Below are 27,370 nucleotides of genomic sequence, written 5' to 3' on the forward strand. Positions count from 1 at the left end.
TATAAGTGTGCATGGCATGAGATGGTACTAATGTTGCAAATACTCACTGAAATCCTGCTGTTGTAACTTATGTTGAATAAGCCTGTTGATGCCATCAATAGCAAACAAACAAACAAACAAACAAACAAACAAACAAACAAACAAATAAATAAATAAATAAATAAATAAATAAATAAGCATCTCTGACTTCTGTCCCCAAACTCTGGAAGCTCCAGTGTAATCTGTGGCATTGCTGTGGGGGCCACAGAATGAGAAGTGGGCATCTTTACCCAAAATTGCCAAGGCTGAAATGACTTGCTGGTAGAGATTTTTGCTAATCAGAGACTTCCCAGGCATGATAGTTGTTGATGCAGAGATGGCTATTTTTAAAATATTTACTTCATACCATTGAAGTTTGGAAGAAAGAAATTCTTCGTATTGTGTCAGTGATTCATGTGTGATTCACACTGTAGATGGAAGATGGTTGTGGCCTGGATTTTAGTGCTTCTCCCATCCTGTCCCATTCTGCCACTTTGCACCATTTTAATCATTCTGCTAATGTAGCTTTGCTGGCAGAACATGTTTAAATTTTTTAAAAACTCTCTTGTAGCAGACCCTCCCCAAAAGGTTCCCTAAAAAGCCCTGTTTTAAAGGTGCTTCTCATAACTTCTGCAGGAGGGCACCACTGCTGAGAAAGCCTGGTTTCTAGTTGACGTTTTCCAGTCTCCTTGAGGTGTCAGCTCCCTCAGGTGTGAGGTCTATCATGGCAGGGTTAAACAAGCAGCTGAATTTGACAGAAGATGTTCAGACGAGTAATGAGGTCCAAAAACATTTAGGGCTTTATATGTTAGAACCAACCTGGCAGAGAAGCAGACTGCTAACCAATGTAGGCCAACCAGAGTTGGGGTGAAATGATCAAACTGTCTCACTCCAACAAACAGTCAGGCTGCCGTATTCTGGACCTCCTGAAACTTCCGTATCAGCTTCAAGGGGAGCTCCACATACAGTGTATTACGGTACTCAGTTTTTGAGACTATCAGTGCATAGACTAATGTTGTTAGAGATCTGTCATCTAGATAGGAACACAATTTGTCAGAGTTGGAAAAAGGCAGAATGTACTACAAAGGAAATCTATTTTTCCTTATTCATGTCCAGGCTGCACACCTGTTCCTTACCAGGGAGGCTAAATCCACCAAGTTTAGAGGATGTACCTCCAGAAAGGTAGATAGACCCTGCAACTGGACTATTGCCACCTTCTCAGTCAACTTGCCAGTGAATGGAATATTTGAGAGGCCCAAAGTTGTTCAAATCATCTGTCACTAGATTTGCCTTTTTCAAAATGGGCGTAATAATGGTCTCCTTTAAGCAGGAGGTAATTATGTGTGTGGCCCGTTCCACCATTGCTTTCAGGAACTAGGCTAGACAAGGATCAAGCAAGCTCCCTGACAACCTCATCTAATGTTACTGGCTGAAACTGAGCCAATAAAAGAGAACAAGCCACAGAACATCTCAACCTGTTCTATCAAAACATTGAAGAAATCCAAGCCCTTACATATGGTTTCAGTCTTTTCTTTAAAATGTTCCACAAACTGATTACATGTGGAGACATCTGCAGATTGAAGCCCATTTGATGGCCCAAATTCAGGGAGGTCATAAATCACTTGATAATGTTCTAATTGTTGATTGGATGCCTCACTGATTCAATTGATATTATATGTTCTTTTTTGCAGCTTTAGTTGCAGTAGCATTGGAGAGGGTATTTATGTGTGATAGTGTCAGCTGCCCATGTTGCTTGAATATATAGTACATTTTTGGGTTTCTGTGTGGGATTGTGTGAGACACGAGGCGAGAGGGTAGAGGATCTCGCTGGAGTGTCATCCTCTCTCAAAAAGGAACAAGAAGCGCAGACAGACCTGCCTGCAGCACCTGTCAAGACTAAACAGCGGGGAGTTGATACCTGGGAATTAGAGCGGGAACTGTCAAGGATGACAGTGGCCACTCAGACAGGGAGTGAGTTGGCGGGAAGAGAAGAAAGAGGGAGATCTATCGTGGAGGCAGGAATGGGAGATAAAAAAGGGGAGGTGGATGTAATACTGGGAGGTTGGGAAATGATGGGTAGAGGACCTGTGGACTGGAAAATGGGAGAAGGTGCGGGTCCCTAGTGAAGTAGATGATTATAGGCAGGGAAGAGGGCTGCCACAGCGTCCTTCCTAGTGGGGTGAGTCGGAAGCCAGAGAGTGGTGCAGGCGGCTTAGGGAGGAAAAGGAGGTGGTAGAAAGAGAAGAAAAGGAACGTCAGTAATGGTGTATAGAGGAAGCCCAGAGGAGGGGATACCTGATGGACCGTGGACCCCTCTTCGAGTTGGTGAAATGAAGAGACCACCCGATTATTAAACCCTGAAACAGAAGCTGCAGAGATGCAAAGCAGTAACCTGTTTTTGAAGGGACCTTGGAATGACTCAGACTGTAACCGCTTTAATAAAGACATTTGGATACCCTCGCTGGACCCACTGGCAACGAGAGAAAATACAGAAGCTGAGTTTGAGCAGACAGACTTGTTACATGTTCCAATAAAACATATTTATGATTTCCAACATGAGTGTCCCCAATGTCTCTGTTGAAACCAGAGGAGGTAAAGTTAGAATCCTCACAGATTGTATCAGATTTTACTTTTCTTCTCTGTTTGTTTTGTGTTGTTTCACCGCAAGCCAAAGAAATGAACATGTGAGTACCAAAACATTTACAACTGCAACAGTTTTCTGAGAGAAGGATTGAATTTTCTGACAGAATTGAAAGGGTGCCAATATTTTTGGCCATGACTGTACCATGAGGCAAACTGGACTTCAACATGAGTGCCAACCATGTTGGCCAGAAATGCTCCCAAGACATCCTAGAAATTCTCTGGATCCAGTAGTCTATGAGGGCAGACCATCCTAATAGGTCCAGCTTCCTTGTGGAGGGAGGATGCCAATGTTGGGCCAATTTCTGGCAGGTGGTGATGCAACCATGACAATGGGGACAACTCCAAATCTGTCATTCTCAGGTCAACATCTCTCTACTGCATCAAGAAAACAAAAGTCCAATATGTGCCCCATCATGTGTGTGGGGCAGTGACCTATTGAGATGGGTCCAGGGATGTCATGGTGTCCAGTGGCAGTCCAGACACTCCTGCTTCAGCATGGATGTTGAAGTCCCCCAGGAGCGCAATCCTGGAGGGTTTCAATACTGCAACCAAAATGAATTTGTCCCGCACTGGTAGGGAATGCATTGGGTCACAGGGGCAGCGGTATACTAGTACTATCCCCCATCATATCCCTAAGGCCCACAGACAGGTGGAGGTCCTCTAGACCCATACCTGATAGATCCTGAAGATCTTAAAGAATTTTTTTATAGACAATGAGCACCACCACCCCGCCCTGCAGTTGGATGTAATGCCCCGGTGGGCAAAGCAAAGAGAGGGCAACCCCTCCCTTTGCGCCTATCCAGGTCTCAGTGATACAGGTCAGGTCAGCTCTTTTATCCATAATCAATCTGGATAAAATCTTCCAAAACGCACATCTCTCAGATGTGCCTTGAGGGCATATCTGAAAGATCTATCTCTTGGGTATATTAATACATGGCTTCCTGCTGCCTTTGAAGGGAGCTTGGAAGCCATTAACAAAATGGGTATTCTGTTTAGACCTTTAAATTAGTGTAATTTGTAATATATTGGTCTTACTTTTCTCTTTTGTCAGATGTTTCCACATTTTTGTAACCTTGAAATGATTCTTTTCAATTGGGAACAACCTATTTTATTCTATTATTTGTCTTTATATGTTTACTTCAGATAAACTTTATAAAACTTGAAAGTCTGATCTACAGGCTAATGGAGAGAGTGGAATATCTCTAATTCCAGTCTTAGCCTCTTGGTCACTCTGCTGAATGGTAAGCAATTTGGTGAAAGGTCCCCACACCATCTGGGGTGGTGGCAGCAGCCAAAACAAGAAAGTCTGCCCAGGACTTCTTGATGTTTTGGTCTTGGGGAATGGAACCCTCCCTTCACAGATGGAGTGGGGAATGGAGGAATGTCACACCATGCAACAAAGCAACAGCCACTCTCATTTTGTGCAGTTTGCTTTATTTGTGTTAAAGTGTCATTTGGTCAGTTTTGTGTAATTTGTTAATGTGTTATTTTGGTTATACAGTGGGAAAGAAGGCAGGTTTTAAGTATTGAATTTTTAAGTGGTTGAATATTTTTCCTTTCATTATTCTAATGTTTTATGTTCTTTTTGAGTGTATTGTAGATTGCAAATTTGTATATGCAAATTTGTATATAGCAGTTTGAAAGCATGTAAATGCAAGTAGATAAATAGGTACCATCACGGTGGGAAGGTGACAGAGTTAGCGGAATTTTACCAGGTTTTTCCCAGGTGGTGATAACCAGCAAAGTTCCCAGTGTAGTGCAGACACAGGCAGCAAACTCTCTTGTAGCAGAAATACTTGGTTTATATGCAGAATATTTACAGATATTTACAGCTTGCTCTTGTCCTATACACAGCAGTTTCACAGTCACAGAGCTTTAAATCAGTGTCACAGTCCAGTAAATAGTCATGTACCATATAGTCAGTCCGTTCAGCCAGAGTTCCACTCTCCAAGCACGTAGGTATGGCTTCCTCTGAACTCTCAGGCTTGGCTCCACGGCTACAGCACTTCACGACAACACAGCCAACAGCAACCCACACAGTTGTATTCTAGTTCTCTAGCTATATACTAGAGTTAGCCAATCACATTCATCCTTCTGGCACATTCTAACACAGCTGTTTTTACTCATGCTTGGGTCTCCTTTACAGTGCTGGTCCTTGTAAATACTTACATCTTGGTACTAAATTGCATTTAACAATTTTAGGTTTATCCAAACCCTGTCAGAAGGTAAAGCTGTTCCCTGTCTAGTCGTGCTGTCCACGTGACCACAGAAACGGTCTGTGGTCAAATACTGGCTCTATGGCTCGGAAATGGGGATGAGCACTGCTTCCTAGAGTCAGATATGACTGGACTAAATGTCAAGGGGAACCTCTGCCATTACCTTACAATCTTAATGCACTGTTAAGCTATAGTCTCACTAACAAAAATTAGATCTGAATTTTAGCCTCTCTTCTATGAACTGGGTAGTTTAGGATCATGTATAAGGCACACTGAATAGGATTCCAACCATTTTATAATGACTTCACCATTTTAATCATTGTGTTCATAGCCCTAAATAACCCTATAGCTGTTGAAATTCCCAGCTAAAAACTTTTTGATTTTCCATATTGGATAGCTTCTTAAAGGAGAATGGTATATTAGGTTATTTATGAATCAGTGTTACTATGCACACAGCTTGTACTGCCATCAAGATTTTTATGTTCTCTTCATTATAGTCCACTGACAGTACTGTAATGAGCAGGATGTGAGACAGACTATGAAAGTGGTTAACTCCAGAAAAGCAGCTGGACCCGACTTAATTCCTGGTCGGGTGGTAAAAGACTGTGCTGATCAGCTAGCCGGGATATGGACTGTAATTTTTAATAGATCCCTGACACTATGCGCAGTTCCTGTCTGTCTCAAGGCTTCCGTCATCGTTCCACTGCCTAAAAAGTTGCCTACAAACAGTCCGAATGACTACAGGCCGGTGGCACTAACTTCAATCTTAATGAAGTGCTTTGAGCAGTTAGTTCGGAAATATATTATCTCCTGCCTTCCTCATCCCTTTGATGGGCTTCAGTTTGCTTATAAAGAAAATAGATCAACCGAGGATGCGATCAATACTGTGCTTTATATGGCTTTATCCCACTTGGAAACACAAGGGAATTATGTAAGAATGTTGTTCGCGGACTTTAGCTCTGCTTTTAACACCATTATACCCCACAGATTAATAGACAAACTTAAAGATCTTGATTTTCCAGATTCTATCTGTCTGTGGATTTTGGATTTTTTAACAAATCGTCCACAAAGGGTTAAACTGAATGACTACATCTCTACTGACAAGATACTCAGCACTGGCACTCCACAAGGCTGTGTCCTTAGTCCACTACTGTTCTCCATTTATTCATCGGATTGCACCAATAACCATCCCAGTAATAGGATTATCAAATTTGCAGACGATACTACACTAGTAGGACTTATCTCTGGGGATGATGAGTCTGCGTATCGGGACGAGGTATTACAGCTATCCCGCTGGTGCAAAAAAAACAATCTTTTATTTAACATCCAAAAAACCAAGGAATTCATAGTGGACTATAGGAAAAAAAGAGCAGACATTCAGCCACTGTATATAGATGGAGTTTGTGTGGAACAGGTGGTTGAATGTAAGTTTCTTGGGACTATCATAACAAATGACCTGACTTGGAGTGCAAACACCGCTGCGTTAATCAGGAAGGCACAACAACGGTTGTATTTTCTAAGGATTCTTAGAAAGCAACAATTGACTGAGAGTTTGTTAATCACCTTCTATCGGAGTTCGATTGAGAGCATATTATCCTACTGTCTCTGTGTATGGTTCACGAGCTGCACAGTGGCAGAGAAAAAGGCAATTCAAAGGGTGATTAAGATGGCCCAAAACATCATTGGCTGTTCACTCCCCTCTTTGGAAGAATTGTATAAGAACAGATGTAAGAGGAAGATATCTAACATACTGAAAGACTCCTCTCATCCGGGATATCAGCTCTTTAAACTATTACCATCAGGAAGGAGATTCAGGGTATTGAAAGCAAGGACAAGCAGATTCAAGAACAGTTTTTACCCAAGTGCAGTATTGAGTTTAAATGTGGGGCCATAGGTTTTTGGTGGATTTCAATTGCTGAGAGAAAACGGGGTATCTATATTTGGATGGTGAAAGTTGTGTATATTTTAACTTTTTTTTGTAGTGTTGTCCAGTTTTACCTTGGGGAAGAGCACCTCATTTCGTTGCACCCACTTGTGAGCGCAATGACAAATAAATTTCTTATGTCTTATGTCTTATGTCTTAATACCTGGTCTTACAAAAACTGCACTTTCATATTGTTTGAGGGGTCTTTTAGGAACTAGACACATCCGGGTAGCTTTTGGTTGATGCTGATCAGTGAATTTATTGGATACAAATGATGTCATATTTCTGTTTGCAGAAAATTGAGGTTAAGAATTTCACTTTAGATGAAGAGATGCTCTCTATATTAATATAAATTATTCAGGGATATGGAAGGAGTCTCCCTGAATAGTGAAAAGCATTCTGGATACACTTGGGCATCTCCTACAATCTTTCCTCATAGACCTTGGTTTCCAGTCCCCTGATTATCCTTGTGGTCGCTTAAAGACTAACTGCTGTCTTTTAATGTGAGCTTTTGTGTACAAGTCTATTTCTTCAGCCTTTTCACATTAAAAGATAGCAGTTAGTCTTTAATGTGCCATAACCTTTTGTGAATGTGAAGCTACATTGGCCTTTTTTGTTTTCATTTGTTTTGAATTTTGTATTAGGATTTCCTGCCATGGGACCTGAAATTTGGGGGGGGGGCGCGATAGTTTTTAGCATCTCTTGATAAACCCCAGCTCCCTCCTAATGCCATTCTTGTAATTCTTGGCCCTCCTTCCACTTCCTATATGTGTCCTTTCCCCACCCCCCAGGTCTTCACTAAGCTTTTTGTGATTGGAATTATTTGTAGTTCTGCCTTTAGAATTTCCTTTGTAATAAACATTCATCACAGCTCAGTGGTTTAGGTTTCTGGCTGTGGAGCCAGAGGTTGGGAGTTCAGTTCCTAAACTGTGGCTCTTGGACAGGGCTGGATTTGATGATGTGTAGGGTTCTTATTGTCAGGTGTGTCTAATGGAGCGAAACATACAGTATGTTTCCATATATGGCATAAGCTTAAAGCACATAGTAAGGCACTGTGAGTCAGAAGGGCGAACACCATAAATGAGCTTATAGCCCACAGTTTCCCCGCCTTTACTCACACCAATGAACCGCCAGTGAGGCAAAAACCTGAGCAGGACTGACATCTGTGGGACACCGCTTAGACATAAGTACATAGACCTCAGCCTAGAGGCACATTTGCACCAGGAGGCACACAATGGCAATGTCTGTAGAGCACAAGTGAATAGAAAACAGTAAAACAAAGAGCATAAAGATGATGATGATGGTTAGTTTTATTTATGTGCTGCGTTTTTCCCAACAAGAGACCCAAAGCGGCTCAAAATGTTAAAATTCACACACTTAAAAACACAATAAGTTAAATATTAAAAGACAAATTAAACAATAGAGGATTTAAAATTAAATTAAAAGATTAAAAGATTAAAACATGGAAAAGATTAAAACTATCTGCTAAAATGGGGTTCAGGATTACTCTCAGACCCCCAAAAATTAGGCAACCAGGAAGTCATCCAGGCCAACCAATCCTCACTGGCAGGAGTGTAACATTTACACATGTCCACTGCGATCTGGTGGAGCCTGCTGAGGAGGTAGTCAAGGGCAGCCTTATGCTGCATTAACATTTCTTCCAGGGAGTTGACCTCTGTCTGGAGATCACAGAGGCCCTGACTGGTGGTATTAGCCTCCAGCTGATATGACAAATGGTGGATCTGTCTCACATTCCAGGCTACCCCCAAACAGGGCAGAGTAACAGCAAAATATCACTCACTTTCCATGAGGTGTCAGCAGGATTGTAACCCACCACCCCACCGTAAGCTCGCCTGACTAACCTGGTCCACCTGAACATGGGGTCCCATGGTGTGGCAGGTTGATTCTGGGGTGGAACTGTAGTCCTGCCATCCCAGACAGATGGCATAATCTCCCCCTGCCTACAGTGTCCACGAAGTCAATGTAGGCCAGGTGGCAACCCATATGTCCATATTCCAGTATGATAGTAGGTATTGTTAATAGACACAATCCAATTTGTTCCAGAGAGGCAGCTCCACACCCCTCCATCGGGACATGGTACCTGCACCTCATATAGCCTAAGCATCTTATTACAGTAGGGGCAATTGCTAGGTTATATCAGAGCCGGGCATACTGGGTACCATTAGTCGTCTCATAACCTGTACTGGAGGCATTGTGCCATGTAATACAGAGGTCAGCACGTGGCCACATATTGGTTCAACTCAAGGCATATTGTGCTGTTAATTCTTGTCTCTCATTACCAGCAAATACAAGACATTGCCACCCTCCCATATTGTCAAATTAGCCAGCGCAGTACTGTTAAGTGCTGTAGTAACACCAACCCTGGCATCTGCTAGAGGGCCCATGCAAGCAAACCCAGCGGTCAATGAGGTTAATCTCAGTGGTGATGTTCTTTACCAAGTGGTGGAAGATATTGCTCCCATCCAGTTTTGCCTGAGGGGAATATTAATGAAGTATGGCCCTAGTTTACCCTGTCACCTGCATCTTACTTCATTATTCCGGGATGGGTAGGTATACTGTTTCATTCTTCTTCTTCTTCTTCTTCTTCTTCTTCTTCTTCTTCTTCTTCTTCTTCTTCTTCTTCTTCTTCTTCTTCTTCTTCTTCTTCTTCTTCTTCTTCTTCTTCTTCTTATTATTATTATTATTATTATTATTCTTATTCTTATTCTTATTCTTATTCTTATTCTTATTCTTCTATTAGGATTTAGGATTTCCTACCATGGGACCTTTCTTATAATTTTCCTGAGTTTCTTAAAATTGATTTTGCTAATGTCCAGTGTATACATGTGGCTACACTTGCTTTTTTTCCCTTTTGAAACCAAGAACTCATGTAGAATATGGTCACTTTCCCCTAGAGTTCCTCTTGCTGCCACTTCTTTTACTAAGTCATCTCTGTTGGTCAAGATCAAGTCTAGGATAGCTGCTCCTCTGCTTTGTAGGAGAAAAGTTTCAGCCACATAAGGTAGGGATTTCTTGGAAGGGCCATATTTGGCAGAATTTGACTCCTCACAGGTATCAGGATCATTGACATCTCTACATTGTCTCTGTCTGAAATTCTTGCAATTTGTTTTTCAGAGGTTGCATCTGCATCTTTTTCTTGGCTGAGCAGTTGGTAGCAGACTCCTACTATGAGGCTTCTTTTGTTTTTTTAACCTCAATCAATCCAGATGCTCTCAATGGGACAAACGAGCTTACCCTCCTGTATTTCTGTGCAGGAATATGTAATTTGAAATACAGTGCAACTCCCACCTCCCTTCCTATTCTTTACTGTTCTTTTTGAACAATTTGTATCTTTCAATTAGTGTATGTCAGTTATGGTCGTCATTCCAGTAAGTTTCAGTTATCTACCAAATCATACTTATCCTCCTGAACTAAAGTTTCCTGTTCTTGTCTGTTCCTCCACACTGCTGGCATTTGTATACAGACATCTAAGATGGTGTGATCTGTGGCTCCTTTCCTTCGTACATTTTTATGAAGATTATTTTTGGACCGCACTAGAGCTGCTCGGTCTGTTTTATTGTGTATAAACTTTCAGCTGTCTTTACCTCTGACTGTCTCCCTCCCCTTCCAATTTTGTTTAATGCTCTTGTGGTGAAGTTTTTCGTACTCTGCCCAAACAGATTCTTCCCCAGCCTTTTGAGAGGTGCAACCCTTCACCTGCCAGCAGTCCATGTGCCTGTTGTTTCAAAATTTAAATCTGTCACCTTCATTCACATGGAGTATTCTTCACTCCCTTTTTATTCCTCTTCTAAGTACTGGTAGAATAAACAAGACTATTTGGGACCCAAGGTCCTTGAGTTTCCTTGCCAGAGCTTCAAAGTCTGATGTGATTTCTTTGTACCTCCACATGGCTAAAGAAAAGGATATGCATCCATGGGTTTTTTTTTGAGTTACAACAATCCTTCCATCACATCCCTAATTCATCCTTCTGGAAGACAGCATAATTGATGGTTTCATAGATCTTGGCAAATTTCAATCTCACATAGTAGTCTCCTACAACTATTCTTCTCTTCTTCTTTTTGTAGGGTGTGGGTTCAATGACCCAGCTTGGTTGAGCTTCAGCCTCTCTCATTTCCCCTCATGGGGTCTCCATTACGCCTTCCTCTGTATGATGTCTGCCAGATTCTTATTCCAGAATCTAAAAGCAGTCTTGTAGTTTCACTGCTGAGAAGTGTCTTCTTTTTCTTCTAACTGTGACTCATTCCCATGGTAATTCCTCAACTCAGCGTTCTCCTCATCTTCTTCATCTTGCTGTTCTTCCACCACCAGTGCCTCCCTTAGCTGCTGGTGCTCAAGAGTTCTGTCTTCTCTCATAGTTTTAGATATGGCCATTCACTGTTCCAGTTCTTTCATTTCTTTGCACATGTACATGTTGTGTTGTTCTCAGGCATGAAGACAAACATTGCACATACAGTGGACCCTCAACTTACAGATGGCTCCACTTACAGACTTTTCAAGTTACAGACTTCTCTGGCTGCAAAATTTAGGTTCGACTTGCAGCCGGAGAATGGACCTACAGACTGGGAAGAAACAAAAAACAAAATGGAGTAAACACGGCCAGTTACGGATTAATCAGTTTTCAATGTGTTATAGGTCAGTGGAGCCTCGACCTACAGACTTTTTGACCTGCAGCCACCGTTCCAATACGGATTAATTCTGTAAGTTGAGGATCCACTGTACTTTGGAGGTCACCAACAGTGAAGTGTCTCTTCTCACCTTAGCCCATTTACCTTTTTTAAACTTTCTTCTATTTGTGAGTGTCCTTTGTTTTGTTTTCTTTGCCTTGAAAGTTGCTGTGGAAGTCCACTAATATATAACTATATCCAAAAACCAAAATTTTTAATAGGGTCACAATATATTAGAAGAAAATTAGACAATATATAACAATAACAATGCAGGAAATCATCTTCAGTTTCAAATTACTTGTAGTATTTGTAGCTTTTCTCCATAGCATTGAACAGACAATTGCCAACTGGGAGGGTCCTTGGGAGGGTAATGAGCAGCAACAAATCAGGCAAAACTGCTCCTTGGACATGTTATTCTTTTGGAACAGGGTATTATATAAGTTCATGTGCTTCAAGAGGTAGTCAGTCATGCGTGGGATGGGTACTGTGAAGGTACTAGATGGATGAACTATAGGACAGTAGCTTTGTGTATTGGAGTGTAAAATTGTCCAGAGTATATTAATAACACCTGGATTATTTAAATTGTTTTTGTGGATAAAGAAAAATAGGTAATTTTCAGCAAGGGTGTGCGTCTTCCTTCCAATGTCTGTGTCTTAGACTGGACATTATTTAGGTTTCATTATTGTTTCAAGACAGACCAGCAGCTAATAGTGTGTGGTAGCACAATTTAGCATTCCATAACACAATTCAAAAAATAGAGACACCACAAACAAAAACATATAGCTTTGACCTCAGAGCAGCAACAAATTTGGCACAGATGTAGCATACAGGTGTCTCTTGTTTGTGCCAAGTTTGGAGGTGTTGGGGCAAAATATTTTTGGAGTATGATTCTTCTAAATACAAAGCTGTTTTACTCCCCCATGCAGACACTGGAAACTTTTCTGTCTGCAGATTCAAAACAAATCAAATATATAGAAAAGACCGATTTACTTATTTTGAAAGAGATTGGTTAGTCCCAGCTCCTTCTTTTTTCGGAAGGAATCCAGGCATCAGGTGTTCTAATACTGTGTGTGTGTGTGTGTTTAGTCGTTTAGTCGTGTCCGACTCTTCGTGACCCCATGGACCAGAGCACGCCAGGCCCTCCTGTCTTCTACTGCCTCCCGGAGTTGTGTCAGGTTCATGTTGGTTGCTTCGCAGACACTGTCCAGCCATCTCATCCTCGGTCGTCCCCTTCTCCTCTTGCCTTCACACTTTCCCAACATCAGGGTCTTTTCCAGGGAGTCTTTTCTTCTCATTAGATGGCCAAAGTACTGGAGCCTCAGCTTCAGGATCTGTCCTTCCAGTGAGCACTCAGGGTTGATTTCCTTTAGAACTGATAGGTTTGTTCTCCTTGCAGTCCAGGGGATTCTCAAGAGCCTCCTCCAGCACCACAATTCAAAGGCATCAATTGTTCGGCGGTCTGCTACTGACTTTGAAAATAGCTATTTGCTTTTTTCAGTTATAGAATGCTTGGATGCTTAGATCCCGTACACTTCTTTCAGGCACAACCTGAACTAGCCAGGTTGGTTTTAGGCTAACTCAACCAGACATAGCCCAGCTGAGGCGACACTATATCCAAACCTCTCCAAGCTCAGAAGAGGAGCAACTTCTGCTGTCCTAAGGTGAACATGGGGGGGGGGGAATTAAAAACCACAAATCAGGCACAATTGTCATGGAAACTGTGCTGACAGCTCCCAATCAGCAGCTGGCAGCCAGCATGACTCTGGGAGTAGGCATGGCAAGGATTTGTGTAAGTGTCCTACATAGCAAGAAGAGAATTCAGTTGGCATAGAAGGAAAGCCAACCCTAGCAGCATACTTGCATGCACACACCCCATTTATAAACCATGGAAAGGAGAGAGGGAGGGCATCATGCCAGCCCAGAGCCGCACATCTAGCAGCAGTAGCCAAAGCAGTAGCAGCAGCACCTCATGGGAAGAAAGCAGATGCACAATCTAGCCTAATCCAGGCTGCCAGCTGTGCAGCCCTTCTGCCTTTTCCTTTGCCCCACATGTGCCGCAGCTGTAGAACAAGGAGCCACTATAGATGCTATGCTATGCACAGTACATCACAAAGAAGCGGGACCATCTCTGTACATCCTGATCCCATTTCATCCTTATATCCTTTTCCACATGACATGTCCATGCAGTTTCTTAAAGCTCCATCCTCCCCATAACATGCAGTTGATCGACGGCAGCTGCCATGTTCAACATCTGCTTTAGCAGTGCCTCCAAATTGCTGCTGAGAGTGGTGAGAACCTCCTGGGAAGAAGCCATTGCATTCCGCCGCATCCAGGCTGTTTCTAGCTGCCTACATTTCACTTGAGCTCAAAGGGAAGCCACATGCTTTGCAGGCTGTGAATCATAGACCCATGTGCAAAGCACTAGACTATCTTCAAATGACTCCCTGCTTCCTCTCTGTTGCTGCAGTGGGCTGCTGCTCCCTTTTACTGCTGGCTGGGGGAACATCCACGCCGAACACCTCTTCATTCTTCATTAAAATATCCGTCCTTCAACCCCTCTTTCCCACGAGTGTTGGGTAATGATATAGGAGAACTGTCCAGGCTAATAATCTCTTGACAACAAATCTCTGTTGGAGTTTTGGCAGTCTCACATGCTGCCTTTAAGTAGATTTGACTGAGGGACTTTTCTGGTCTGGGTCAATCTGTCCCATACTAATCAGATGTTCCTTCTCTGCCTCTGAATTCAAACAGAATCCTGTTTCCCTGCATTTGACGTCTTCTTTCTCCCTTTAATGTATTGAAGTCTGTTGTTGAAAGTAGGCAGTTATGTTTGTCAGTTTGCTGTTTGATCTTGCCAATATGTAAGTAATTACAGTGATCTTTTTATTCCTTCTACTACTAATATCTCAGAATGAGACTGGTTGCTGAAATGCAGCAGATCTACCAGGATGTCCCTTAGGATGTTGGCACATCCATAACATTCTCATGCAGAGTCTGCTGCTGATTTTCTGCTGCTGTCTGCCAGTCCTTGAGGTGAATCAGGAAGTTGACACAGACTCCTCTCCAGTAACTTCCTTTGCAAGGATAGGCTGAACGGGAAGAGAAATACAAACACAAAGGAAAACAGTTGGCACACACCAGGAAGAAATGTTACTTCTCTCCTCACCCAAACAGATACTTAAAACCAAGTGGATTGATGCCTGTGCCATGCACAGTTGCCATAGGGATTATGTCCCCCTGGATACATCCAATACTGCCTGCATACATCTATGACCAGCAAGAGCATCCATCTCAATGACAAGCCCCCACAGAGTTACCTTGCAGATCACCAATCTCACCCTGAGATACACAAATGTGTATTGGTGCCTTCCATATTGACAGAGCATGTGCCCAAGAATTGTGTGTGATGCTTGGCTCACAGCTTCAGGTGTTACTCCAGTCAAAGGCTAGCATCCCTGTTCTCCAGAAATTCTGGACTGGATCTGCAGTATTTGGCCACTGGATGTGGGCAGGGCACTTTGTGTGTCACAATCCTCCACCAGCACTTCTCCCAGTGATTTCCTGGATGCTATGGTTCAGCACTGCAAGTGTTTTATCTGATTCCTCATTACTGAGGAAGAGCTAGCAGCGACCATGGAGACCTTTTACACAATTGTAAGTTTTCCTGTGGTCCTTGGTCTTGTCAGTGGAACCTTTGTAAGCATACTGGCTCCTGCTGGCACTCCTTGTCTATATTGCAGCAGATACAACCAGTGTGCCATCAATCTGATGGCCACTAATAATGCGAAGGGAATCTTCACATGTGTGAATGGCAATATGCCATGATTGGTTCATGCTGTACAGATGTTGGAGGCATCCAATAAGTTTGTTTTGCTGGAGAGCTGGCACACTGTCTGGGGCTTGTTGCCGGGTAAGAATGTTCTTGTAACTTCGGGTACAATTTTAATGGCAGGTGATCACTATCAATCCTACTGTCGATCACCAGTATTCAGTATGTTACGGATGACAATCATGTAATCTATGGTACTCATCCTTGTTCCCAACCAGAAAGAGAATTCCCCTGGTATGTCACCTGAAGTACTTCCATTTAATATATGTAGGTCAAGCCGATAAACTAGCTGTGCCAAATTAAGACCTTCATAATTACTGATGGTATCTTTAAAGTGACTATGGGGAAGTGTAGTCCATCAGGGGAGCATAATTATGAGCAGCATATAGAGCCAAATCATTTGTACCCAATCTGGCATTAAAATCACCCCCAATTATCATTTGGTCATCATTAGTTAACAAAAGGTTTTGCATATAGGATTCAAGGTCTTGATGAATCCGTTTGATTTGGGTGTTCCGTCTCTGTGGTGGTAAATATACATTGATGAACACTATTGCACAGTGAATAAATTTGACCCTCACTGCTGCAGCATATTGATCAAGAGAGGGAAGTTTGATCATTGTAATATGGAGCTTAGTTGAAACCAATATAAAAAGGCCGCCCTTAGCTCTGCCCCTCTTGTCACTGGGAGTGGCACTTATTTGATGGGCAGAGTAACCATTTACTTCAATTTCCCCTAGTGCCCACGTTTCTTACAGCAGTAAGATATCAAACTTAGAAAGATACTATATTCCATGATAGAACAGAGGTGGTGTCATTTATAGTTTTCTGTCAGTCCATAAGATCAGGAGATAGGAGAGGATCCTGAGTGTTAAGATTAAAAGGCGTAGTCATGTCAGTCATACCAAGGTGATGCATGTCTGCAGATTGAATTGTGTTGTGTTGCGGTAGAGTAGGTTGAGATACAGTTTTTAAATGGCTAAGATGGGTAGTCGTGACCTTCTCCAGAGTGGCTAATGTTCGAGGTTCAGAATCAAATGATTCTCGTGAACTAGCCCCATACATGAGATATCCTTCGTTGTTTTCAGTTTCTTCACTATCTAAGGAAATCTGCATTAGAATATCCTGATGAGGTACCATCTGGTGCTTAGGATTTCACTTAGGTTCTTGTATCAAGCTGATATCATTACTTGCTGTTGGATATTGGCTGGGTAAGAGTAACGTGTGTTGAATGGGAGAGTATAGGGAGGTCCCACGTATATACTAATGACCATGTCTTCCCCCACCAGATAATTAAGCCTGTCATCTGTGGCCCTTCCTTCTGACACCATACCTCCGATCCTGAAAATGTGTATTACATTGTTTGCACCTCACAGAGGGTCATCTTTTCCTCAAACCAGAAAAGGTGTCCAGGGTGGTGCTAGTGTATGCCATGTTACATAATTTGGTCTTGAAGTGCAAGATCCTTCTAGATGTGAGGGCAGTTATCAGCCATGAACCACCAATGTGTGATGTGAATGTGAGGAGGGGGGAGTATCACCAGGATGCACAGGGGGCGTGTTTGTAGGCTACGTGGTTCATGCATACTTTGGGTCATGAGGGACTTCAAGCTCATGCATGACTGTGGTCAGCCTGCCCTCTCAGAACTTTCTTGGAGTTGGTGAGTTGTCCTCCACATATTCAAACAGTTGAATATGACTTTAATAACTGAGCCCACCTGATTGTTCCTTGCCAGCTTCATGTAATGCCACTCTCCTTCAATGAGATGAACCCATGTTACTCCCTCCTAGCTCATGATCAGTGGCAAGGTTAATGAGTAGGGTTGTGCAGGAATTGGGCAACAATTCCTAATCTGTGTATTCTAGTGATCATAGAGGTGTAGTCCATTCGAGCTGGCTCTTCTGCTGCCTATCTTCATGCCATCTTTCCTGGTTGTTTAATGTTAAGGGATTGAATCTGCGTTCTTCCTTTTGTTGTAAATGGAAAAAATATGTTTTAATTTTAAAGTTCTTGGCTCCTCTGACAAGGATCTAAAAAGAGAGAAACAGGACGAGAGAACCCACACACGCAAGTAATTTGGAAATATTGGTAAGAGGTTTCTTGGAGAAAATAAACAAAAGAAGAAACAGAGAGCCTTGCAAGGCCGAGTGCAGACTGAAACAAAGCAGCTCAAAGTTTACAAAGATTCATACATACTTTATAGAGGTCTTTATCAAAACAATGGAATAAGTGATACTATAACTCCCAGAACAACAAGTTCTGGGTTTCTTCATACGCATCCTTGTTTAAAGTTCATAAAGTTACATATACTCTTTGAAAAAGTTATGTTGCTGTAGAAGGCATCAGACAATGTCTTTCGGTCTTCCTGGATCATGTTTGGACAATTGTAGCCTTTGAGAATACAAAGGCGTATCGTTATGTATCCTTTGCCTTCTGTTGCTGACCTAGCCCTTATCATTGGGTGGTTTTTACTTCCCCTCTGGGCTTAGCAAGGTTACACATGCTCTTTAGAACTTATGTTTGTTCTCTTTGGCTAGTCAGCAGAGGATGTTTCCAAAGCATATTTCCTTTTTGTTTCTTGAGAGATACTTCGTGGGTGAGCTAATTCTAAGGTTCCAAAGATAAGCTAGCTTTGCATTCTGTGTAATAAATAGCTGCTTAGAAAAACAGAAAATATATGATACAGAATAATATATAATCGTCCAACACTTTCCTTCTTGCTCATGATTGGGCAGCCAGGTTGGGCCCCTCCTACTAGTTCAGCTTCCTGGCTCATGATTGGAGGGACAGCTGGAATCCATCCCACTGATGTCCCACCCCAACCTCACCCACCTGGCTCATGATTTGGGGGGGCATCTTGAATCTATCCCACTGTCATCCTGCCCCCTTAGCATCATGGGTCATAATTGGACAGGGACTGCATTTGTCTTCACTTCCCATCCCCAACTCAAGTATAGTTCACAGCCCTTTCACAGACATAAGCCCAGAGATACAGTGGTGCCTTGCACAGTGAGGTTAATCCGTTCCAGATTAACCCTCGCTGTGTGAAACATCGCTCAACGGAAAGTAAAAAGCCATTGGAACGCATTAAACAGCGTTTAATGTGTTCCAATTTGGCCAAATACTCATCGTTGTGCGATGTTCCTGGATGGCCGGCAGCCATTTTTGCGTCCTCCCCTCGCTGAACGAGGGTGCGAAAACGCTGCGCGTGGCCATTTTGGGGCCTGCGGCAGCCATTTTGGACCCGCCTAACAGCTGATGGGCGGGTCGCAAAGCGAAGGTCGGTAAGCGAACCGCTTACCGACCTTCGCTCTGTGATTTTCCCCCTATCTAGGTGCCATTTTGCGATCGCATTTGCGATCACAAAAACGGCATTGTTGCGTGGATTCGTCGCTCTATGGAGCGACCGTTGCACGAAGCACCACTGTATGTATCAGATAGTAATAACACTACCATTTCATTACTTTCTCCTCTTCACTTACCTAGGTGTTTTGTTGGGAACTGGTAGCCCCAGGTTTCTGGGTGTTTGTTGGTGGCAGCTGCATTCCTGCAAAGGTCTATCTGCTCTGCTTTGCCTTGCTTAGATGAGTTGGTAGTTGTGCTGCATCCTAAACTCAGCTGAGCATGATTCCCTGAGAGGTGGGAGGATTGGGACAATTATTTGGGGAGCTCCCGTTGAGTTCCATGTACTGGAAATTACTTCGGACTTACCTTACCTTTACCTAAATTGTGTTGAAACCAGGAGCTAGTCTCCAAAATAGTGAGTCAAAGCTTTAACATCAATAACCTTGACACGAGAGAGCGAGTTCAAATGGTTGTTGTTTTATTTAGCTAAATAAAAGGCATGATGGAAGTCATGCCTCCAAGTGTAGGCAAGAACAACTGTGTCATGCAGAGGAAGACTAGGACTTTTATAACATTGGTTACACAAGAGAATGGGAGGAGAAATGGGTGGTTCATGATACAAGGAGATGGGAGGAGAAATGGATGGTTCATGACCTCTTGGCAGAAGGGATGGGGTTACAAAGGAATCCAAACTTTATTGGAGTGGGAATCACAGAATGGAGAGAATTTTACAACAGGGTGGGTCAACAGGACATAGCCATCACGAAAGCATTGGAGCAAGAGTAGCACTGGACCTCCAATCCCCAGTCTTGATAGCCTGTCAAAGATACCATGGTAGATAGTTTCAAAGGCACTGAGAGATCCAGGAGGAACAATAAGGTTACAGTCCTCTGCTCAGCTCTGCTTAGCTCCTACTCAGTCTCCCTTAAGAAGTCATTGGCCAGACTATCCAATGTCTGCTGTTAATCTGCCATGACTTTCTCTATCATTTTTCCCCAGAACTGATAGAGAGAGGTGAGGCTGCACTTGGAGTGCTGTGCCCAGTTCTGGTCACCACAATACAAAAAAGATGCTGAGGCCCTAGAAGGGGTGCAGAGAAGAGCAGCAAAAATAATGGGACTGGAAGCTAAATCCTATGAAGAACGACTAAAAGAACTAGGCATGTTTAGCTTAACGAAGAGAAGACTGAGGGGAGACATGATAGCAGTCTTCCAATATCTGAAGGGTTGCCACAGGGAAGACGGCATTATTTTATTCTCCATTGCACCTGAGGGTAGGACAAGAACCAATGGGTGGAAACTCATCAGAGGGAGATACAACCTGGAAATAAGGAGGAATTTCCTGACGGTGAGAACCATTAAGCAGTGGAACAGCTTGCCTCCTGATGCTGTGGGTGCCCCATTTCTGGAGGTTTTCAAGAAAAGATTGGGCAGCCATCTGTTCAGGATGGTATGAGGTCTCCTGCCTTAGGCTAGGGGTTGGACTAGAAGACCTCCAAGGTCCCTTCCAACCCTACGACAATTCTATGATTTTATGAAAAAATATTATATTAGCAGCAGGTCTTTAATTGTTTACATCATCTACCACTAAGATTAATTTTTAAAATATAGGCCAGACTATTGCCAGACTAATGTTGAATTTAGCTTCCAAGTTGTGGGAGATGGCTGTGAGCTTAGTTCATGTGGCTGAAGGTAAAAACAGGCTCTCTAGTCCTCAGCCAATTGTAGAGATTGACAAACTGTACTCTCTAGTTAGCTGTACAGATAGGACGTCCACAGATAGTCCCTCAGACTTTGGGTCAAATTGAAATAAGGCAGATTCCATCTAATTAAGTTTAATGTGACTTTAGGTTTATAAGGAGAGCCAGTAGATATTGGTGACTCTCATTCTAGTGCTTTATTATGTATTACAGAGTAAGGCATATCTGTAGTGGATTGGGGGAGTTCACATTGTTGAATTAATTCATGAGAGTCATTTGCTGCTATAAAAGAATGCACACCATGAAGGTTTGCTGAGGCATTTTCCAAAGTATCAAGGATTGATAGATAATAAATCAAGGTGCACCATTCAAAATCAAAGGTTTTAAAGATAGCCAGAGAAAGAGCGGGAACTTCCATTAAGGTGCAATTTTCAATCAAGTCTGCAGAGTTGTGTTGCTACCCTGAGGTAATGCTGGCTTTTGGTTTCATTGCTGCATGATCTGTCCTTGAATCAGTGTAGGGTTGGTTATGTTTTCCTCTGAAGGAAAAGGATGAAGAGTCAAAACCATACAGCAGGGGTGTCAAACTCAAATTCATCGGGGGCCGCATCAGCAGTTTGGTCCCCATCAAAGGGCCAGTTGTATCTGTACTGATGGCCTTGCAAGGACCCCATCCGGCTTGGTGGGAAAAGGAAGGAAGAGAAAGTCTGTGTGAGTGTGTGTGTGAGTGTGTGTGAGTGTGTGTGTGTGTGTGTGTGTGTGTGTGTGTGTGTGTGTGTGAAGGAAGAGAAAGTGCCTGTGTGTGTGTGTGAGAAAGAGAGATACAGGAAGAGAACGTGTGTGTGTGTGTGTGTGTGTGTGTGTGTGTGTGTGTGTGTGTGTGAAGGAAGAGAAAGTGCCAGGGTCTGTGTGTGTGTGTGTGTTTCTGTGTGTGAGAGAGATACAGGAAGGAAGAGAACGTGTGTGTGTGTGTGTGTGTGTGTGTGTGTGTGTGTGTGTGTGTGTGTGTGTGTGTGTGTGTGTGTGAAGGAAGAGAAAGTGCCGGGTTCTGTGTGTGTGAGAGAGAAAGAGAGAGAGAGACAGAGAGAGACAGAGAGAGTTACAGGAAGGAAGAGAACGCGTATGTGTGTGTGAAGGAAGGGAAAGTGCCGGGGTCTGTGTGTGTGTGTGTGTGTGTGTGTGTGTGTGTGTGTGTGTGTGTGAGAGAGAGAGAGAGAGAGAGAGAGAGAGAGAGAGTCCCACCCCACTTCCCTTCAACCTCCCTGCGGGGGCGGAAAAGCTGCTGCCAAGGAATGTCGCCCGCTGGCCCCTCACAGAAACCAGGCCTTTTTCGAGCAAGAGAAAGAACGGAACGTCCGGGAAGGGAAGGGAAGGGAAGTGAGCAACCAGCCAGCCCTCCCGCCCTCCCTCCCTTCTCTCCACGGCTGGGTCGAACGGCTGCCTCCGACGTTACCCAACCGGGCCGGCGCATCACTCCGCGTTCCCTCTTCTCTCCCTCTCCTCAGGGCCGCGCTGGCCGCTGCCTCCCGTGTCCCCCCAGCATCTCCTCCCTCCGCCTCGGAGCCCGGCCAGGAACTCCCACCGCTCCTCTTCCCTTCCCTTCCCCTCGGGGGTGACAGAGGCGGTGCGGAGCCCCCTCCTCACACGGCCTTGGGAACGGCTCTCGCCTCAGGCCGAGAGCGAGCGAGGAACAGGCACGGGAGGGAGGGGGAGCGGGGGACGGAGGGAGAGGAAAGGAGTGACAGCGCCACAGCCAATCGGAAGGAGGACGTAGCCTTGTTAACTTGAGCCATTTTTTCAATGAATTTACTCCGTGCAGGCACAGAGTAAATTCATTGAAAAAAAAAAGGGGGGGGGAGGCTGCAAGGCTGGCGGTGGCTCCGCGGGCCATCAGACGAGGTCTGGCGGGCTGGATTTGGCCCGCGGGCCTTGTTTTTGACACCTGTGCCATACAGCATACATTTTTCAAAGAGTTCTGGAAGTTACTTTATAAAAATATAAAAAAGGAGAGAGAGAGAGAGCAAGCCTTTCTTTTATAATCAATTGACAAATAAGGCTTAGAGAAGACACCTACGAAAGGAAATTTCCAAATTGGGAGACAGAGAAATAAATAAAAAAATCCTCACATAAGTTATACACTGCTGCAGGGTATGTACATGCAAGTGTACTGCTGGAACTGGCTTCCCTTCTTTGCCAACTAAGACTTCAAAACCTGCATATTTTTTTAAATAATCGATTATTATTCTGTCCAAGTGTCTTTTATATTCCGAAATGCCAAAATCAAGGATCAGTTTCTGGCAGCTCTCTCACTTATTGACAACAATGTGATAAAGAGTGCAATCCTAACTAGACATGCTGGCCTAAGTCTGGCTGAACCAGACTTAGGTTATGTGAGGCTACATTATATCCAAAACCCTCCCAGCTCAGCTGTCCTAAAGGGAAAATAGCACTGAGAAAAAAATTATAACCACAAGCCAGGCACAAGTGCCATAGAAATTGTGCTCCCAATCCGTAGCTGGCAGCTAGCACAGTCCGCAACTCTACCCAGCAGAATAGCTAGCCAATGAGAGCCGGCTATCCAGTACAGCAGGCAAGCACAGCTGCACAGTTAAGAAGGAATCATATAATAATGAATTTGGAAAGAGCCTATAAGACCATGAAATCCAATCCCCTTCTCGATGCATAAATACAAACCGAAGGATATCTCCCAAGTGGTTGTTGAGTGTCTCTTCAACGTGTTGGAGTACTCACCACCTCTTGAGGTAATTGACTACCATACTGCTTTAATAGTTAGGAAGTTTTTCCTGATATTCAGCTGAAATCTGCCTTGAGCCCATTGTTTCATGTCCTGCACTTTGGGATGACTGAGAACAGATCCTTTCCCTCCTCTGTATGACAGCCTTTCAACTTTTTGAAAAGTGCTATTGTACCTTCTCTCAGTCTTCTTTTCTCAAGGCTAAACTGCTGATTATTATATGTCTTGAATGTATGTATTATCTTATTTTATCCTGTTTTGATATTGTATGGTTTATCTTGTTAGCCGTCGAGATTGGCCTGGTTGCCAGATGGTGTGGGGTATAAATGCAATAAATAATAATAAAATAAACATGCTCAGTTGTTTCGGTCTTTCCTCATAGGGCTTGGTTTCCAGTCCCCTGATCATCCTTGTTGCTCTCATTTGAACTTGTTCCAGTTTGTTAGTATCCTTCTTGAAGTGTGGTGTCCAGAAGTGGACACAGTACTGAAGATGAGGGCTAACCTGTGTTGAGTAGAGGGAAACTAACACTTCACAAGATTTGGAGACAACAGTTCAGTTAATGCATCGTAAAATAGCATTTGCCTTTTTTTGGAGCCACATCACACTGTTGGCTTATATTCAGTTAGAGATCTATGATAATGCCAAGATCATCCTCCCTTGTAGTATTGCTGAGCCAGGTATCCCCCATCTTGTAACTGTACATTGCCTTTCCTTTGGCCAATCCTAATGGCATTATGTAACCATTGTCCTGTCTGAACTCTGCAAACTGTCTGTATACTGTCAACTATCTGTGAGCTTGTAAGGTTAATAAACACAGTCCTCCTGGGGGCAGGGCAGTCATCTTACTCTAGGTCCTCTTCTTCTAGTCGCCCATCAGGAGCACTGCTGGCAGACATCCTTGTGTGTGACTGACTTCTTTAACTTCTATCCTCTAAGACTATTTGCTATGCTAATTACTTGTGACTACACAGACTATCAGCCTACTCATTTCGTGACTCCAACAGGTGAGAAGCGGTTAACTGAGGTAAAAAAAAGGTGTTAGCATCTGGTATTTCCTCTTGTGTGGTGTCACTTTGTGAATGGTAATGAGCAGAATAGGTTATCCTGTAGACCAGCCATTCTCAATGGGGCCCTGGCACATTTGAAGAGGGCCACAGAATATTTTTCTTTCTTTGTGTTTTTCTATTCATCTATTTGTGTTGTATCCTTGTTTGACGGGACCCTGGAACCTGAGAAGGGTTCCTGAAAGGGTCATGACCAAGAAAAGGTTGAGAATGGCTGCTGTAGACTACCTTGACTGCTGCCATTGGTGTTGTCAACATTCAGGTTGCCATTTGGTATGTAAAGTTCAGCATCCTTTTTCCTGCTGACAGCATGGTATGATATTGTGCGGCAATATCATGACATTTCCTGCCTTTTTGAATTATGGGCACAGAAGCACGATATCCACATTCATAAACCTCAGGTTTTGAAGAATTGAATAGACTTATGGGGGGAGGGATTTCCCAGCACTGAATCCTGTCCTTTCCAGTGAAATATGTTACCAGAAATATAATTGTTAGTGCAAACAATGGGAAGGTACCAGGTGAGGATGTAATTATGTGGAAGACTACAAAGCAGTGCCAAATTAGTGGGCTTCTATTCTTTCAGCTTTATTTACAGACAGCAGTTATAGCAACTATTCCCTCCTCCCGTGGAATATCAGTATAATGATTCCTGCATTAAAAAGGGGCGACCCAGGCAAACCAGCTAATTTTCACCCTATTAGTCTGTTGGATAGTTCAGAAAAATATGTACTAAATATTTTTTTCATCTTTTAAAACTAAATATTTTTTCAAAAAGAATAAATCATGGCTTGATTTTAATGAGATGATCCCAGGAGAACGTGCAGGCTTTCAATGTAGTCATTCAACAGAGGGTCGTTATTTTCTTTCATCTTGTTCGCTTCATAAGTATGTCAAACTGAATGGAAGACATTTATTTGAGGCATTTATTGATTTCTTCGCAGCTTTTGCTCTGATTAGTTATGATCATCTCTGTAAAACCTCTGTAAACGAAAGATTGTTGATGCTGATGGGAGAGCTCCTTACTGACACTATCCAAGTCAGGATAGATCAGGTTTGCTATTAGATGTGATATCAAGCACATGAGGTGTCTGACATGAATGTCTGTCAGCCCCTGCGCTGTTCAACACTTATGTTAAACTTGTTAAATACTCACCAAAGTAACCATGACACCTATGTGGTGCTGGAGGAGAGTTTTGAGGATACCACTGATTACCCAAAAGACGAACAAGTGGGTCCTAGATCAATTCAAGCCTGAACTATCTGTGGAGGCCAAAATGGTGAAGCTGAGGCTGCCCTACTTCGGGATCATCATGAGAAGACATGATTCTCTGGAAAGACAATAATGCTGGGAAAGGCAGCAGGAAAAGACCAAAAATGAGGAGGGAAACCACAGGTTTGAGTTTAAAAGAGTTGAGAAGGGCAGTTGAGGACAGGACATTTTGGAGATTGCTCACTTATAGGGTTGCTATGAATCAGAGGAAACGTGTGTGATCTGTGCTGTCAAGTTAGAACTGACTTATAGTGACCGTAATAGGGCTTTCAAGACAAGTGAGATATCTGAGTGGTTTTAACAGTTTTACTTCCTCAGTGAGTTTCCTTGGCCAAGTGGGGATTCAAATCTGTTTTCCAGAGTTCTAGTCCATCACTCTATCTATCACACCTGCAGTCCCCAACCTTTTTGGGGTTGCAGACCGGATGGGCAGAGTGAGCTCCATGCACGGGGGGTGGGGGTGTTCCTGCACTCACACGGTGGGCATGTTACACCCGTGCAGGGGGCCGTGACACCCACCAGCGCGACACACCCACTGAAGGCATGACACACCCACCGCAGGCACGACACGCCCCCTGCCCGAGTGTGACACACCCGCCGCACGTGCATGCAGGGTAGTGGAGATTTGTATCCATAGCCCAGTTCTGGCAAGCCCTCAGACTGGTACTGGGTCTCAGACCGGGGGTTGATGACCCCTGCATTACACCACACTAGAAATCCAAAAACATCATTAATATTCACACTTACTGAAAAACAGTCCTGACAATTTCTTTTTATTTGGGTGAAAAGTGATTAATTGATAAAAAAAGGATTCATCTTTTGGGATTTTCCCTTCCATGGTGTCACTTTGTGAATGGTAGTAAGCAGAAAAGGGTTTCCTGTAGACCATTTTGATTGCTGCCGTTGGTGTTGTCAACATTCAGGCTGCCTTTTGCTGTGTAAAGCTTGGCATCCTTTTTCTTGCTGGCAACATGGGCACAATATTATGCAGCAGTATTGGGCCATTTCCTGGCTTTTGAATTGCGGCTACAGAAACACAATATGCCACATTTATAAGCTGGAGGTTTTTTGAACAATTGAAAGCGACAAATACAGTTTTTGAACAACTGAACGCCACAACTACAGTTAATCCCTTTAGGTTTTATTGGGGCAGGTTGGTAGCCAAATCCCTCCTTGCCTGAAAATTTATGAGGCTAAAATTGTAAAATAAATTTGTCATGGTGCTTAAACATGACATCCCTGTCTCTCTCCCAGAAAAGGTCATTGTACAGGGCAACCAAGGCAGTCTCCATACCAAAACCCGGCCTGAAACCCAATTGAAATGGATCCAAAAAATCTGTTTCATCCAGCAGTGCCTGGAGTTGCCCAGCCACAACCCACTCCAGCACTTTGCTCAAATAAGGGAGGTTCACCACTGGTCAGTAGTTAACCACCAGCCTTGGGTCCAGCTTAGGCTTTTTTAGGAGTGGCCAAATGACCACCTCTTTCAAGGTGATAGGGACCACTCCCTCTCTTAAAGAGGCATTCGCGGCCTCCTGGACCCAGGTGCAACCCCCCCTGGCAGATCTGCCAGTTAGCCAAGATGTGCAAGGGTCGAGTGGAGTGGTGGTAGAACAGACAGATTCAAGCACTCTGTCCACATCCTCAGGTGTCAACAATTGAAACTCATCCATTAATACTTGACCTAAGCACAGCACACTGGACACATCCTCTGATTCTGCAGTAATGGTGGAGTCCAAACCACTGCGAATCTGAGCAATTTCCCCCTCAAAATGAATGGCAATCTCATCACAGTGAGCTGATGTGCGGTCTGGGACCTCCACCGGATTTCCCAGTTGAAGAAGATTTCGGATCACCCGAAACAGCTCTGCTGGACAACATTCTGAGGAAGCTATACGGCTGGAAAAATATTGCCA

General features: G+C 43.4%; 1 protein-coding gene and 2 long non-coding RNA genes across 3 annotated transcripts in view; 2 read left to right on the top strand and 1 right to left on the bottom strand.

Moving 5' to 3' along the window:
* The window catches only part of ADCY1 (adenylate cyclase 1), a 295,043-nt gene that overhangs the window by 22,740 nt on the left and 244,933 nt on the right, over nucleotides 1-27,370 (top strand). The gene's annotated exons all lie outside the window — the stretch shown is intronic.
* Nucleotides 7,435-11,471, bottom strand: LOC144583566 (uncharacterized). Its single transcript, XR_013537419.1, has 2 exons — nucleotides 8,982-11,471; nucleotides 7,435-8,918 (listed from the first exon to the last, which is right to left on the bottom strand). It is a non-coding gene; the product is annotated as an uncharacterized LOC144583566 (long non-coding RNA).
* On the top strand, nucleotides 20,966-21,244 carry LOC144583565 (uncharacterized). Its single transcript, XR_013537418.1, has 2 exons — nucleotides 20,966-21,064; nucleotides 21,098-21,244. It is a non-coding gene; the product is annotated as an uncharacterized LOC144583565 (long non-coding RNA).

The sequence above is a fragment of the Pogona vitticeps genome, chromosome 6, assembly GCF_051106095.1.
Source record: "Pogona vitticeps strain Pit_001003342236 chromosome 6, PviZW2.1, whole genome shotgun sequence".
NCBI lineage: Eukaryota > Metazoa > Chordata > Lepidosauria > Squamata > Agamidae > Pogona > Pogona vitticeps.